This window comes from Alligator mississippiensis, chromosome 6, assembly GCF_030867095.1.
Source record: "Alligator mississippiensis isolate rAllMis1 chromosome 6, rAllMis1, whole genome shotgun sequence".
Classification (NCBI taxonomy): Eukaryota; Metazoa; Chordata; order Crocodylia; family Alligatoridae; genus Alligator; species Alligator mississippiensis.
This window is the reverse complement of record NC_081829.1, coordinates 74,663,246-74,681,011: the sequence shown is the minus strand read 5'-3', so window position 1 is coordinate 74,681,011 and position 17,766 is coordinate 74,663,246. Positions and strand designations below refer to the sequence as shown.

Sequence of the window (17,766 nt, the reverse complement as noted above, 5' to 3'; positions counted from 1 at the left end):
CCAGGCATTCTTATGGAGTATAATACTACCCTTAAGCAGCCCACTTGTTTATTACTAAGTAGAGATACTAATGACAGCTCTCTGTCATCTAATATTCCTTTATGGCACAGACCAACAGAGAATATTTCAGCCTTTCCTTTTCTGCCAATTTTTTTCTCCAGCAGACCCAAGTCCTAGAATTCTTTTTACTAGTGACAATGGTACTTCAAAGACAGGTTTGTTTTTATTTTTTTCTGCATTTTACAGTGTTTCTGGCTGCTGGAGGGAGGAACTGAATACTACAAAACATGCTTCCTTTTTTCACCCTCACCTGTAACTGCTAAGAGGATTATTTTACTGTCACCTTCACAGAGGCACTGGGCAGCAATGGTCCATGGGGCAGGATAAATGGCTGTTGGCAGTGGCAGCAGCAGCTGGGCTAGTTGTGTAGCATCTGTTATTTTTGCATCCCTTCCCCTGTTGCTCTCTCTTAGCTATGGTATAGCTCCCTCAAGTTTCTTATACCAGAAGTTCCACAGTCTTTTTCTTGCTTATGCAAATGTTTCTAGTTTTTCAATAGCTTCAGTAGCTAACAAGTCTGAGCATTTGTTACAATCTGCTCATGCAGATTTAACTTAGGTATCAGTGGGCATGTCTACATGAGACACCAGGGCTAGGGACAGAAGTTGCACATAAACTGGTTTAAGTGATCAGAAACTGATTGAAACCTGTAACAGAATAGAAGTTCAATGCACATAAACCAGTTTCAAAATGGCTGAAACTGGTTTAAGGTAAACCAGGTTGAATGTAGTATCAGGCTCAACTGATTTAGGTCAAACTGGTTTATGAAACTTCTGTCCCAGACGCCTTCCTGGTTCAAGTTAAATTGGAGTGTCCCAGCATCCCAACATGCTTTCCAACCCTGGGCTGGGCTGTGCTGTCTGCTCCAGAGAGCAGGGATGGCCCCACCCCTCTGATCACTAGCTGGAGCAGTGAGGGCTGGCTCACTGGCTTGAGTGTGTGTGTCCCCCCCACCATCCCCAGGCAAACCCCTGATGGGATCTGGGGTCAGGGAGAGGGCTTAAACATCCCTTCCCTGGAGTACAGTGTTGACCTGCCTTCTTACTTAGTGCTGGCTGCAACTGTGGACTACAAATCTCAGAGGCACATAGAAGCAGGAAGAGGAAGTAATGAGCAATCCCTCAGAGTCTTGCTGCTGTGAATATGGACTGCAAATCCCAGAAACCTTGGGGGCAGTAGGACGAGGAAGCAAACACACACCTCATGCTAACTCTGTGTCAGAGATCCATGCTATAGCACACTTTGGCTTCTGGCTTGAGCCACTGCAGGCATATGGCCACATTTCCTGAATCAAAAGTGAATATCTGTTCATTTGCTTATTGGTTCAATCTTTGCAGCTTAGACTAACCTGCAAAGACTGAAACAAGTTAGCCTCAGGTTTTTTAACTGTCTGCACTTAGCCTAGAAGTGCAGTAGACTAATTCTACTATGCCTTAGGGCATCAAGATGAAAGCTATACTAATGCTCAGAAGAATTAGTCTATTGAGTATTAACGTCACATAAAAAAAGTGCACTGGCACTACTGTACAGTAGTGTTGATTGCAGCACATTAAGCTATTACCTGTTATTACAGGTATTAAATGCAGTGTAATTAGGGCACATTAATGCACATGTAGACATGCCTAGTTAGTGGAACTTGTCTGTATGCTTCTGACAGAAAATGAAGTCTCAGGATCACCCAAAAACCAGGAGGTAATCCCTTTGTTGATATGAACCACAGAGTAAGAAACCCCATGTAACAGAATGCACTGGTACAATTTGGCTGCTATAAAGCAAGAGGTTCACTCCATTTTCCTTTTAATTTCCGATAGTACTAATACATAGAAGGAGATTGTAAAATAGGGCTACCTTGAGAATGAGCACTGAGGACTAGATTCAGAAAGGTATTTACCTGTTTAATGACATAGATAGGTGTCCAGCAGGATTTACAGAACTGCCCAAGCAGTCAATACAGGTTAGACACCTAGGTTAGGCACTTTTGAATGTGTTCATAAGGGCCAGAACCAACATGACCAAGTAGGCATATACACTGAGCTGTCACAACTTAGGGACCTTTCCCAGGATGATTCAGATCAAAAGAAATATACAGCTCAGATACCTTTAGACCTCCCAAGAGCAATCCAAAGCACCAAGTTACTCAGCAGGGTGTAACCCATAGGCAGAATAGAGTATCTGCACTCCTCCAACTACTCCGAATGTAGGTATCTGACTCAGGGCTGCAAGAAATATGTGGCAAGCATTTTGGGAGAAGAGTACACTGAGAGGCTAAGAAGGGAAAGTACAGGCAGAAGCCTTGAGTTCAGCATAAACCACAGTGCTCACACAGTCACTCTTGAACACATTATGGTGATCACCACCTGTTATCTAATAACTTAGTGCTTAGAGCACTAACCCAGGCAGTGGGAGAGAGCTTGGTTATACTCTGAGGACTGAACCTTATAGTTCCCACTTCCCAGGAGAGTTCCCTAACCAAAGGGCCATGGGTTGGTGGGGCGTGCTTCTCTATGCCACCCTGTTAAACCTGGCCAACTGAGCAGTCAAGAGAGCAAGCAAGAGAGAGCGTGCATCAGTATCATAATGCTTCTGGCACTCCTTGGGAGAAGGGAGTCCTGGGTTCCTCACAGGATCCAGAGAGGGTGCAGCAGTGTGGTTGCACCCTTCCTTTGGCTGTGAGCTCTTGGTGTGGGGTATGGTTAGAGCCCCTGCTTTTGTGCAGCTTCAGACCCCAGAAAATGAGCACCGCTGTTGCTGCTCATCCTGTTTCTCTTGCTGCTGAATTCAGCTGGAAGGAGAGGGAGGGAAGAAGAAGAGAGGGGAAACAGCAGCAGCATTGAACCCCTGGGCTCCAGAGCTGCACAAAAGCAGAGGTTCCAGCCAAACCCCACCCCAATCAGCTGATGATCTCAGAGCTCACTGCTCGTGTGAAGCTCAGGCAGGAACTGGTGCTGACAAAACGGTGAGCTCAGAACTCACTGAGCATGAACAGCACAGACAAATTAGCTTCTCTGCCCTGTTCCTGGACCTGCTACTGGATTCTGGCTCCTACTTCCAGTGCCTAGAATACAGGTTTCCTACTTTGCAAGAAAGCGCTCCAAGAAGCTACTGGGCAAATTTCTTCCTCCTCCCTTTGTAATGAATTCATACTTTCAGTGTCAAACAATTGCTAGTTTGTCCCCATATATGGAATCAATTTGCCCCCATCTAAGGAATCAGTGACATATGCAGACAGTAAGCATCTCCTAAAAAAGTGAACTGGATTACAGCAGAGCTTATGAGAGAATTGCTTCTGAGCGTTTGTAGTTGCCCTAGTCAACACACCTAATGAATCCAGGTATCTAAGTAGTCTTACAGCTCCTGAGCAGCATTAAATGGGGTCACTTCTTGTGACTTTGGTGCCTACATTCTGCCTAAATCTTGGCAGGTCCCTACAAGGTAGATTTGGATCTGGCACCAAGTGAATATATGCACTTTTAGGCACATAAATTGTTTTGCAAATCTGCCCCTGTGTGGCTGTTGAATGTAAAGTCCAACACCAAGATGTTAAATATTTAGTAGTTCCTTGGCCTGAGAAATCCAGTTTAGCTAACAGCGTGAAGGATGAGTTTAGCTAATTAACAGAGTGAAGCATCTATTTAGTGCATGGCTAGAAAACTTTCATCCTTTTGCTTTCCGTACAGCATCTAGTCTTCAGAATAAGTAGTGTGCATCCTCACTGTTTCTTGTGACAACCTTATGGATGGCCATTTTAAAAACAAATTCCTCAGTGGAGGAGAGTCTTCTTCAGATTATAAAAGTCAAGATGACTCAACAGTGGCTGGACCTGTGGTAAGCTGTAGCTGCTGCTGCTGTTAGTGATCAGTTATGTTTCACTGACACTTTGTGCTCACCCTGCCTGTGTCATATCCATCTGGTATTTCTCATCCCATATAGATAGACTGTAAACTCATCAGTGCAGGAACTCTCTTTGCTCTGTGTATGAATAGCAGCTTTGAGTACAACAGGACTACCTCTAGGTTAAAGAGGAAGGTAGGTGTAATACAAATAATAAATAACTAAAAGAATGTTGTTACATTCTGGACTTGAAATCCCAAAGTCCTAGTATTGTTATAACAATAAAAGAGGAGGGAATTCCTGGTGGATGGTCAATGAATGCACAGTTAAAAAAGATTTTGGATTCCCACTGCTGGTATGGCTGGCTTCAATTAAAGAGATTTATGCAGTGATGTATACACCTGACCATTCCTTCCATGGTGTCCTGCATGTCCCAAGATGGTGAGTGACTAGAAAGCTAAAGCGCACAGGCCAAGTACATTGCAGCTTAGCCTTATAATTTGTTACAGTGACACAACTGTACCACATCAGGAGGCACTATATAAGATCAAAGGGGGGGAGAGGGATTTCAAATGTATTATCATGATTTATGACATGATTACAATTTAAGAAAACTCAAATGAATGGATTAGTGATTTTGCCAGCAAAGTGTATAATTGTTGAAATGTGTGTTTGTCAGCATTAAAAACCACCAAAAGTCATATCTGTCTTTGCATGTTTCTTCCTATGGAAGCTGATTTTTGGGCAGGGGAGCAGCCGGTGTTCTGTAGAGAGAAATTACTGAATCACTCCATGACAAAAGCCATACTATTTGTCCTTCTCCTCTTGTTGTGAGTCTTGTGTTGGGGTGGTGGTAGGGAGGTTGAGAGACCATGCCACAGCTATCAGAATAATGGCACTTGCTTCTTCATATTATCATTGGTCTTCCAAATGGGGGTGGCCAACCTGTGGCATGGATACCACAAGTGGCACAGGGAGCTTTTGTGCGTTGCACTTGGCAGAACCGGGAGGCAACAGGCAAGACAGTGGTAGATAAGGCAGGGAGCAAAAAATGGGGTGGCTGTCTGATTAGGCAGGGAGCAGGGCAGGAAGCAGAAAGCAGAGTAGCTGATTGGGGAGAGAAAGGGGGTCAGAGTAGCACTCAGGAAGGGTATGAGGCTAATTTGTGTCACGCCTACCAAAAAGATCGGCCTCCACTATTCTAGAACATTCCCCAGTCCTGAAAAGCTAGTTCCTAGTTTTTCATGCAGCAAGAATTCTAGCTACTTAGTTACTTTGCCTGGCAGGAAAAGAATTGCTAGTCTGCTATTGTTTCTAATATACTGTGCTGTCACCACACTCTTAAGCTTCTCCAGTGGTCTGGAATACTGTCTCCTTTTTCCATTCAGGACCTGCAGATTGTTTGTCCTCAGTACATCATCCAGCCTGGAGGAAAAAAAAAAAAAAAGAATGCAGGCTGGTAACAGAGTCTTTGAATTGCAAGGTTCTCTTCCCTCCCACCCCATAGTATGCCATGCATATATCATTTGATATCCACTTAAAGTTAGTGAACATTTTAACAAACATTTTTATAAGGGCTGAAGGAGGGGGCAGGGAAGTGGAATCAGCTGTTGTCTCACTAAATGTTCACCTGTAACCTCCAGACAGCCAAGATCACAAATGGGAAGAAAACGGTAAATCAAAAAAGGTATAAACTATGCCCTTGGTACAAGAAAAGCATGCGTGGTGAACTAATGTATTACATTTCTGACAATAAAAATGTAAATACACACTTTTTCTCATCTTTTATAGGTATGTTGGGAGCCAAGGGGCCCGCCAACTCACTCACACCGCCGCTTCCACAAATTACATTGTCACAGAGATGCAAAAGAGAGATGCCAGCTTCAGGGTGTTATTGGTGGCATAGGATGAACAAGAGCAGAGTGACTTGAAGAGGAGCATGGAATCGGAGACCTTGGGAATGAGACAAAGACAAGGAGCTCATGGAGTGCTGAATGGTACTGAACACTAGATCTGAGCAGCTCTAAGTCTCTTTGCAGTAGGCCTGTGCAAAGCAGTTAGTATTCACTTCAGATTCGGATTCGGATTTGGCCGATTCAGGGGACAGTGATTCGATATGCTAATTTGAATCACTGTCCCAAATTGACTGGCTGAATCTGATTCGGAGATTCGGCTGCCGCCAGCCAAATCTCTGAATCAAACAGTCCCCATCCCCCACCTGCTCTTCCAGGCCGTCAATGACTGTTCTGCCCGTCCCCAGCATCCTGGCTCTTAAAAAAAAAAAGAAAAAAAAAAAGAAAAAGCCCTGCACTCTCCAGCTTCTGCCAAGTGGGGGGGCTATTCCCACTGCCCCACACTGCATGGGGGCTCTGCCATGAGCCCCCAGAAGCCCTGAGAGCTGTTGCAGCAGCCAGTGAGCGCGGGGCTTTTTTTCATGTTTTTTTTTTTTTTAAAGAACTGGGAGCTGGGGCTGGGTGAGGAAGCTGGGAGAGCGGGCGGGGGATGGGGGCTTGTGGCAGAGGCTCCCATGCAGTGCAGAGCAGCGGGGGGCAGCAGGGATCACCGCCCCCCCCCACACACCTGGCAGAAGCCAGTGAGTGCGGGGCTTTTTTTTTTTTTTAAAGATCTGGTATGCTGGGGCCGGGTGGGGCAGCCGTTGACAGGGCTGGGAGAGCAGGTGGGGGTTGGGGGGCACTTAGAGGGGATGGGGGAGCAGGCAGGGGATGGGGCCTGGCAGCGGTCCCATGGTCCCCTCCACCAGCCTCATCCCCCCTTACCAGCATGGAGTCCTGGTCCAGCTCGCTGTGGCAGCGAGTGGGGACTGCTGAAATCTCTGAATCTCTCCAAAGCTTTCTGAATCATTTCAGAGTGCTTGGAATTGATTTGGACCTGTTTATTAGTCTCCCGATTCGATTTGGATTCAGAGATTTGGCTGACGAATCGGGCCAAATCTCCTCCAAATGAATCAGCACCCTAAGCGTCTCACAGTCCTACTTTGCAGGCCTGTGATTCTGCAGAGTTCCGGCAGGTCCCTGCAGTTTTCTGTGTAGAAGTAGGTCTTTGTAATGGTTTCAACACAGGCACACATGCCTTTTGCTACAGAAGGCCTGTTGCAAGTGCTTAATTACATCTGAGGAGTTCTGCAAGCCCCCCTCCCCCCCCCCCCCGCCACACACACACACACACACACACACACACACACACACACACACACACACTCCTCTACTGTTTGTGTTGCAGCCTGCTTAGGAGATAGAATTGTTAGTGGTTCCCTGGGACTTGCAACTGTGAGATAGGGAGGTGAGAGACATTTGTTTCTTGCTCATAACCATGTCCAACTAACATATGTACAAAAAAAGGTGGGAAAGGAAGGGAAAACAATAGGGGGACTGTAGGCAAAAACTATGGCTACTATTAAAGCCACTTGGCTTTGTTTATATGTTTGTTGTTTGTTTTTGCACTTCATTTTTAGCAGCCACTTTGTTTTATATTGTTCACTAGTGAAATCAGCAAGTCCAGCTGTACCAGTCTTAGGTTTTTCTTTCTAGGTATTGCGGCAAGCAGGGATAGGTGGTATCCCTAAACTCATGGGGGACACACACTCCCAACTTATGGCATTGCCGTTGGAAAAATATAAAGCCCCAGCTTGTTCCTGTATGTCAGTGGTAGGTGGTAGATTTCCTCACAGCCTAGTGTGTGGACATTGCTAATGCTTTCCTCAGTGCTATTCATGATTGTATCCCAATGGTCCTGCAGAACAAGGAAGCAGAACCCTTGGCAGCTAACGCATCTCCTGGTTCCTTCAGGAAGGCAAATAATGGCCACATATGTTGGCCTAAAACAATTTGGAGACCCTGGGCATTTTTACGTGTGGTTTGGAATGAAGCACTGGGCACTTTAATTAGCAAGCTGTGCTAATTAAAGGCGGCAGCACATCATGTGTATCAGCATCCCTGCACTGAAAAAATGGTGGTGGGGTGCTTTGAACTAAAGCTCATCCAAAGTGTTTTATTCCAAAGTGCCCCATCACCATTTTTTCAGCATGGGGATGCTGATACACGTGAGGTGGAAGGCTGCTGGAGCAAGTCAATTTCCATGCTCCAGCAGACTTGATTAATTGAATCTGCACTGACACACTGGATTTCCAGCATGTCGGAGCAGGCTCCCTGCACATCTGTAGGAGCCTCCTTTTTTAAAAATCCAGATAGTTTTTCAGGCTCCTTGCTGATGCCAGCAGCCTGTAGATAAATGGTTTTCATCACAGGTTTCCAGCTCCAGTAGCATGATAGGTGGTTGTGAACACAGAAGTGGCTTGTGAACATTGCCATGGATCTGTAAAAGTCAGGGGCAGTTAGTTTTCAGAGAGCAATAGCAACCTGCCTCTGTACAGACTCCAACCATGTACTGTGGCATGGTTGGGTTGGGGTTAACTCCTCAGACAGCCCATGAAGATCAGCTGTCTAATAATGAAGAAGTTCTAGAACTAGTATTGGATATCTCACATCCGCAAAAATATACAATATGATTCCACCAAATTCTGTTAGTTCTTCTGCTTTGGAAACACTTGAGTACACTTGAGACAGGGCAGTGATCACTGAATTCAGCATGTCTTTCATATCTATCTTGTACACTCCCTTTGTACCATATGTATCCAATGCACCTTCATGTTTCTGTAATTCCTGAAAGAGTTTCCAGTATCTCTCTGAACCACTGTCCTATATCCCAAATAGTTTATTTGTGTCCAGGAGAAGCTCATTCAACAAACCTGTGATTCTTACTCAGCAGGCTGCGTGAGAAAATAGGCCAAAACCACTTTCATTGATGCCATGAATGTAACATATCCCACAAGGCAGACAAGGTTCCTTGGGTGAATTTGATATCTTTTATTAGACCAACCCAAATGGTTGGAGAATAGTTATTAAGCAAGCTTTCGGGTTCAAAAACCCTTCGTCAGGCTAAGGAAGTTTCAGCAGTTGGTGTGTGCTCTTCCTGGATGGAAGAGCACACACCAGCTGCTGAAACTTCCTTAGCCTGACGAAGGGTTTTTGAACCCGAAAGCTTGCTTAATAACTATTCTCCAACCATTTGGGTTGGTCTAATAAAAGATATCAAATTCACCCAAGGAACCTTGTCTGCCTATGTCCTTAGACCAACATGGCTACAACCTAAACCCCTGCAACATATCCCACAATACACTACAAATCAATTCCAAAGGGACTCAGTTCTGTTTGGTGTCAGAAGACCATGGATACCCCTCCACAATTGCCAGCATTGCAAATCAAGATACCATTGCATGGTGCATATTAGGAAAATCAAAGTACACTCCCCTCCCTCCATATGTTTGCCTCTGGCTTGTATGTGGTGCATCATGCTATGAGGATACTTAGCCATGAAGATAGATTATAAGGCAAATAGAGTTTTATCATTCCTGGGCCAGTTTAACAGCACTTTTTAAAATTCATTCAGCTACAAAGCACATTTCCTATCTTTCCACTAGCTGCTTTGCACATCCAGAGCTGAATATCAAATTCTTAATACACCTGATTTTAATTAGTGATATTAGATATAGCACACAGTAAAGGATAGGGGTGCTTATATGTTTAGTATAAAAATGCAACAGTCATCAATATACTATTATCAGATATAGCAAATACCAACTCTTACTGCCTGATTTTACATGGACCAATATGTGAAATCAATGGCATTTCTATTTTCTCTTGAAATTATCACCACCCCAAATCCAAGGTGAAGTGTGAAAGAATAAACAAGCTATTGAATACAGTCATAGACAAATATTTGAGCTTGCCTGGGACATGAATGGTCCTGCCACAAAGAACTATGAAGAAAATAATGAGTCAGTTGCCTATTATTTGATCCCTCATTTTCTAGACAATGTGGAGACCCCATTGCCTTGAGGACAAAGATCTGTAACTGCAAGCCCTTTGAAAACTGTCATTAAATTTCTACACAAGGGAAATATGCTTGATTATTTAAGGTCTGACGTGTGTTTGTATGGTGAATAATATGCTACAGAGATCACTATACACCACTCTCCTTAAATTCAGCATGTATTTCATTTTCAAAAACAAATATCCCTCCCTATATCTAATCTCAAAGTTTGAAGCTACAGAAAACAAAGGACAGTTAGTCCAAACAAATCTTGTAGAAGAAGAAAATGGAATAATGTTTTCCATTTACATAGGACTTTGATATAAAGAAAAGGAAGAAAGGAACAAAGTGAGAACTGCTACCACTCATTTATTAAATAGGCATGTCATGCATTAAAGCAGACATGATACATAGCCATGTTAGTGCAAATGTGTGATTTATAGTGTTACACGTTAATGATTCAGCATAAATGGTTAAGATCTTTAGAAGAATGGAACTCTTTAATATGTACACAATGGAAAGACGTGCTATTTAGATAAGTACACCTTGACCTTTAGAGCTGTTGGAGATATGTGTGTGAACAAGAAAGCTTTTGTCTGCTGCATACAGCACTGGGCCTATGCCAGGGCTTGCCAGATCTGTGCAAAGAGACTTGTTTATTAAGGCCTTGTAACTGGAAGCTAAATGAATATAGTGCCTCCCCTCCAGGGTCTATCAGTTAAATTCCAGCTTTGCCTAGTCTGCCTCATCTCTATGCAGTTGTCATGGGAAATTGCTGTATTTGTTTGAACTTGTCTCAATATTTAGGTTAAACACAGAAGTAAAACTTTTGGGCTCCATATCTAGGCTGTTTTCTCTCTTTCCAAATGACTTGCAAATGCAGGTGTGGAGCTGTTCATGACTGCTGTATCCTATTGGCCTGATTGAAAACCATGAATTTGAGACTTGTCCCCCTACTGCAAATTCTACACCTTTAAATAATTGGCAACCCAAGGAAGATTGTGACAAAAGCATACTGGGCTCTTTTGGGTCAATAATATTTTTCTTTTCAGTTGGAAACAAGGAAAAATAATAAACCCATTCAGGAAAATATGTGACAGCCCCTTTTGAGAAAATTAAACTTCAAGTTTAAGGTTAAGATGATTAGTTATGGTTACTAGCTAAGGTAGAATGGCATGCCATATGAACAGACTGACCAGCCATTTTGTTCTAGGACTTGTTTAGCAGATCATGTGTATATTTAGGGTTAGGCCTTTAATCTTTAATCTTGGTTTCATGTGATGTCCTAAAATAGATAGCCTTTTCCCTGTAATAAAATACAACCATTCCTTGATGGGTATTTAAATTATTATTTACATTATTATTTAAATTATTATTTAAATGATCTTTTTCTTAGTCTATCCCCATAGAATTAGATCAATAGCGCTACAGTGTTGCTTTACGTAAGTCATATATCAATTTATATTCTTATATTTGTGTACATTTGGGCAAGTATAATGAGAGAGGCCCACAGAGTTTTGTAAACCGAGCAAACAAGTCACAGGAAGATCTACCCACTCTGCTTCATTTGGCACTCATATTATAAGGTTATATATTCCTAACAGTCTGCTTGTAAATGGGATTTTTGCAAGTGTTTTTTCCTCCTCACATACATACCCTGCAGAGTGCACTTGGATCCTTTTTTTTTTTTTTTTTTTTTTAAGCATTCATAACATTTTGAAAAGTAGCCTCCCTAGGTAACAGTATTATGAGCATTTTAGTCTGTGAACATTATGGCACGTTAGTCCCACTTGCCATGTATACATTTTATTTCATTGTTACTTGGCTCTATTTCCTTTTGCTATTTCCTCTTATAAACTATAAAATGGAAAGATCAGCTTTAATGTTCAATAATTTATGTTATTTTTCTCCTGTCAATAGGCATCTGGAATATATTACAAGCACAGCTATTTTCCTAGTGGTGGGCATTAAAAACAGAGAAGGACTTTCTACTGTTAAAATGTAACTTTGGTATTCAGAGCATACTTTATTCCACAGGCATAGTTCCATGTTCTTTTTGCACATGTTTAGCTGATTACATTTTTAGCTAGATGAATCAAATAGTTATTCCAATGTAAATGTGTGTTGGTAGATCCTACAACAATATGCCAAACTGTAGAAGAAACTTTATCCTCTCTTCACTGAGAAGCTAAGTCCCTTCTCATGCCCCACTGACAGTATTGAAGGCATCTCCAGGTTAAAGATCCAAGGAAAGGCCTGGGAAAGAATGTTGTTCAATTGATCCTGGCCAGCTGAAACCTGTTCTGAGGGGTGTTGCCTGGAGCAAGCTTTGGATATAAATGCATACACATAGGAAACATAAGCTTTGAGTTTCTGATTTGAATATAAGCAGGCAGTAGTTTCTGTGCTGCTGAGTGTAGGCAGGGATTTCTTTGTTTTTAAATGGATTGCTTTATGGGAGATAATGTACATATTTCAATTGATCTAGGGTGTTTATTCACTGTTTCAGCCCTGCAGTTAGTAAACAAGGTAGCTTTAAATCTAGCCCTAATGCTACAGACAATAGGTATTGCATATTATATAGAGCATTACCTTTCAGATGCATTGAATTCAACACACTTCAGTGTTGGGCAGATCTTGCAGGTTTCAGTTTGGCTGTGAAAATTGTATTTTTTGGAGACTTGAAGTAACAGTGGAGTGGGAAGAAATTTCTAGAGAGCTTAGTGTTTTCATTTTAAGAAAACAAAGCAAACCCATGAGTCTCATGTAAGTGAAGGTAGATGATGATTTGTTTGTGAAATAAATAATCAACTTGTGTTTAATTAGAATAATTGCAAATACTGAAATGACTGAAGCATTCAAGACAGTGGGAAGATACAGGCATGGAAGGAATAAAAGGTTAATATAGAAAACTGGGATATTGCTAAATATTTTACTGTTATCATGGGGTAGGAGGGATAGCAGCAAGATAAGTTTCAGGTGGCAGCTTTTAAATTCTAGTCCTTAACCTTAGAAAAGGTCAACATATTTGTCTAATATGCAGTTAATCATGGATGAGAATGACTGACTTATTTAGAAAAAGCAAAAATGAATTTGTAGGTTGGCAAACTGAAGGATCAGAGAAAAGAGACTTTTTTTGTTGTTGAATTTTTTAAAGCTTTCTATGGGTAACATACTATAAATTTCACGTAATCCATAAAACATAATAGTACCTGAACAATAGAAGACATCACCGATTACTGTTATGTGAATAGTAGCTTCAGAGTAAAGATAAGTTGCATAACCCATTTTCAAAAGTATGTGCAACAGCCTATATAAAAGCATGGATTCTGCCAGAGGGATCACTTCCTGGTTAAGAACAAAATAAAAGCTTCTAAAAATGCAAAGGCAAATTGTGAAGTGAAGCAAATGGATTTATATAATGTACATAATTCCAAAGGCAGGTAAGTTGTTCAGCTCTGGAGCTAGAATTGTTCTGTTTCTAAAATATTAGAATATTATCTCTGACTAACTCAGAGAATGATGAGAGTAGTAGCTATATTTAAAGTAAATAAAAAACCTTTTCTCCTCCTGTTAAGTTCTGCTTATTCTACCATGTTCCACTGTTCCTCAGGCTCATGAATGTTGTGCCCTTTTTGTCACTTCCCATTGGCTTATAGAAGAAGTAATTATTTTACAGTGCTTCCTGTTCACCCCCATTGCTAAAATCCAGCCCAAATTCTTTCACCAGACTCCTGTCATGTTTTACTGCATCCAGTTGAAACATTTTGCCTTTGCCATCAAATTTCCACACGTACCAAAAACAATGCTCTTTTCTTCTTTAAAGCTCCAACTCCCATGAAGCTATCCAGCATCAAATTACCATGCCATCTCTTCATTGTGTTTGGATTACAACAAGGGGCTAGAAGTTGATCCTGGGGTATATTGCTTCCTCTGTGTAGTCTAGGACAAGTTACTCAAGCCCTATGTCTCAGTTTCCTTATCAGTCAGATGGAGATAGCACCCAATCTTCATTCAGTAGTTTGAGGCTGGCAGGGGCTGTGAAGTGGTATTTGCATTATTCTGCGTATCTCATCAGTGTGAATTAGTCTGGAAATTACTGGAGGCAATTATTGGAGGTTGCTTGCAGATTTTAAATACAACTATACAGAGCTTCCTATAAATGTAACAAATGCTGAATTTGTTCTGTTCCCCAGTTCACAGATTAACAAAAAGAAACTTGTGATTCCCTGCCATCATGTAAATTCTTAAATCTTGGCTTCGACTAGACAGCTATGGGAACATCATTATAGTTCTTAAATTATATAGTATTTCATCTACCTTGACAGACTGGTGTAAAAGCCTTAGGAAAGCAACACTTGTGCAGCCTTCTTTTGTTTCCTTTCAAAATTCTGTGCTTGCAGATTTGTAGGAAAATGTTTCAAGGCAGTTTGTGAGCTTCCAGTAACATAAAAGGCAGTTTCTGGATCATGGTATTTGAGTGTAATTCCCTTCAGTTTGTTTCCATTTGTCTCCCAAGAGCACACAATGAGATGAGATGCTTCTCCTGAACACAAGAGTAGAAAAATACTGTTTTTAAGCTTCCATTTTTTTCAGGGGACTAAATTTAGTGATGTTGAAGGCAGGAAAATATCCTCCTGTTAAATAACTAATAATTATAGAGGATGAATGGCTGGAGGAAAGAAGCAATTTGACTTTGAAAGAGATCGAGGCAGTAAGCTATGTGCCAGAGTCACTGCACTACCATTCATATCTTTAGATACAATCCAACAATACAGAAAGACTTTGTAGAAAATATAACAATATACCACACTGAAAAGGTACAAGAGTACATGACAAGGACATAGTCACCTAGGTGACATAAGGAGATGCATTTAATGGTGATAATATGCAAATTATTCTATAGTTTTAATAATTTTACTTATGGGCTGCACATTTCAAAGATAACTTAAAGCAAATACAAGTTTCCATACCCAGATACACAAAAGTCTTGCTATACTGATACTAGTAATCTTCTGATCAACAAAAAATTGGCTGGGGTGATGTGTTAGTAGCAGTTCCAGTGTATGTACCTCTCATGTCTATTGAAATCTCACATTTCCAACTGCAAGGAAAGAGGGAAGCTGTTTGCAAAGTAAACTCAGTTTAGCAGTGGGGAGCCAGTACTTGGTTTTTTTAAAACAAAATAGGTATCATAAGTTTGTAAACGAAACTACAGTGTCCTGGTCTGGTAATCAGAAGCTGCAGGTGGCAATCTTTTGCCTAAGATCCCCATTGATTAGGAAATCAAACCACCAACAGCCATGCTGTTTTAAAGGGAGACTGGAAAAAATTCTGTTCTCATATACTCCAGTACCACTCTACCGCCAGTTCACTCCAGCACTTTGGCTCTTGAACAAAGGTATGTAGGTGATAGTCTAATGACAAAGCAAGAGTACTTTTCCTGCTCGCTTCAAGAACTCCCTAGTTGTCTCTTTTATAGATGTAGCAGATCTCCCCCCATGCTCATTGCATTAGAATTGTTGAGACAGCATCTTAAGCTGTTTTTCAAAACAATAAGTGGAATACAAAAAGGTGTCCCTCAAAGCAAGATTTAAGAACTAAAATAGCATCTACATTCTTCAACATAAGTGTATGTTAAGCCTAAAAACTTCTGTGAGGATTTTGTCTGGGACTGGATGTGTGCCTCTGTGGAGAATGAACCTTCTACATGACATCATATTCAACTCTATAATTTAGTATGCCCCAGTGTATGAAATACTATACTACTTTGTGGTGGGAGCTCCTTAATGTTCAAGAAAGAGCTGCTGCAAAGGCAGAAATGATAATTTAAAGCAAGACTTCAAGGGAGCGTGAAGTAGGACCTGCCATTTATGTCCCCAAGCCATCCTTACATATATCATCAAGTCCAAGAATGTTCATCTTTTCAGGAAGCCACTGTCTTGTATAAAACACTTCTCCTTCCCCTGTAAAAACAACAGTATGAGGAGAGTCCCCTTTGACAATCTAGAAAAAAACAATATCACCAATGAAAGTGTTTCAGAGGAAGATGGATGCAATATTTGAATTATAACTAGTTTCCCTGTAAGGATCTTTTTTAGCACAAGTTTGCCTTCTGCTGTACGATTTCATGTGTCTGTGTAAATGACATGACAAATCAGTGGTAATTTTCAGATCATTATACGTTTTATTAAAAGGGAGTGAGGATAATTTTTCACTCATCTGGCCTGAAGAACTGAACAATTCTGGTGAATTTTGATGGCATGTTATAAATGAGAGCTAAAAATACAGATCTATGTCTGTTTATCAAATATGAGAGTTAGTAAGGATCTCTCTTTTTTTTTTTTTTTTTACTTATAATGACAGGCTTTGATTTTGACTGAGTTAATACAAGTCTGCCTCAGCTATGTACTCATTAAAATAAAAGCCCTCTTTTACCACATGTAAAGAATAGCTTCATGCACTAGAAAAGTAACAGCCACTTGAGCTATTCCTGAGCTTAATACATGGCTGGAGGAAGGACTGAATGATCACAAGACTTGGAAATTGGAACTGCTAATTACCAGGCATTAAAGCCACAAGGCTTATTTATATTAAAGCACTTGGCAATGCAGCCCTAACTGCAGTCCCCTATGCACCTGTAAATCTCTTTCATCCAGACACACAAGATCTGTCATCAGTGCACAAAATGTTCACACCATTCTTCTGATGCACTCACTCTGAACAAATCCCCTAGCACTGCATCTTGTTCCAAGTCAGTCTGTGCTTTTGCAGGACAGTGTACAGGAAATGCCAGTATTGCAACTGCAGGTTTTCAATTGACCCTGCCAACTGCAGTCCAGTAAGGCTTCTTTCCACCCTCCAGTAACAGCTTTGACAGCTCAGAGCAAAGGCCCTTTTCACCTGTCAAACCACTCAGTTAAACAGAAGACTGAGAGCAGCCAATGTGGTATCCTTATTCCTTTCTGCCCTTCCCATTCAGCCTTTGGAAGTGAAATAAACTAGACAAAGATAACTGCATTAAAACTACTGCATTAAACTTGAGTGAGGGTCCTTGAAGTCCTTGATTGGTCCTTGAAGTCCTTTCTGTAAAACCATAATCAGGGTGCAAGAGGTTAATCCAACCCCCTAAATTTCAAGAATTCTGCCTCCTACCTTTTACAATTCTGATCTACAGCAATGACTTTTTATCTCCAATATTCACTTTAGGTTCAGAGGATCTGTATTTTGTTTATCAGATTCAATGATTAGCATCCCCAGCCCTGCACGCTCCCAAGAGATCCATAACTGTCAGGGTCATCTGAAGTGTTTGAAGCTTGCTTTTTTGGAAACTACATTTAAGTAATCTGTGCATGTCAGAAAGCCACCTAGGATGCCAGCCTAGGCAGTGTCCTAATGCCAATGTAAAATACCTTAGAAACACAGGAGATGCCTCACAAAAGAGGGTGAAGAGTTCTGCTGCTACAGTTATTGAAATTTAGACACATTTTAACCTTAATTACAACAATACATTAGAGATTTTTAGCTCTGAGAACTCTCAAAGACACATTTCTTGTAATACCATTAATGATGCACCTGATTCAAATGGCCACAAACATCAGTTGGCTCTGCTGTGCTGAACAGTATGCAGCCTTTCAGGAAGATTAACATGCACAGTAATGTAGTTTGTTAAAATAATGACACCCACAAGAGACAGATATGACAAGCTAATTTTATTTCTCTGTTTGCACTGGGAAGTGAGCATGAGCCATCTGCCCAAGGGTATAAGCAGTCACTGTGATTCTCACCAAACAAAAGGGGTAGCTGATCTCTAAGGTACTTGATCTCCCTGCAGGAAGAAACTTTAGCTATTTTTCTTCAGGAAAGCTCAAAGAGAAGTGATGGAAATCAAAGCAGTTTTCTGATAACTCAGGTGTTACCTTGAATAGCTCTGTTCTGCTGTGTTACAGAGAGCCTTTATGACAAAGGGAAAAAAATCTTCCGTTG

General features: G+C 41.2%; 1 long non-coding RNA gene across 1 annotated transcript in view; it reads left to right on the top strand.

Moving 5' to 3' along the window:
* Positions 1-6,479, top strand: part of LOC132251197 (uncharacterized) — a 92,574-nt gene extending 86,095 nt beyond the window's left edge. The window contains exon 4 of the long non-coding RNA XR_009463092.1: positions 5,683-6,479. This is a non-coding gene — a long non-coding RNA (uncharacterized LOC132251197). The remainder of the gene's footprint in view (positions 1-5,682) is intronic.
* The last annotated feature ends 11,287 nt before the right edge of the window (positions 6,480-17,766 follow it).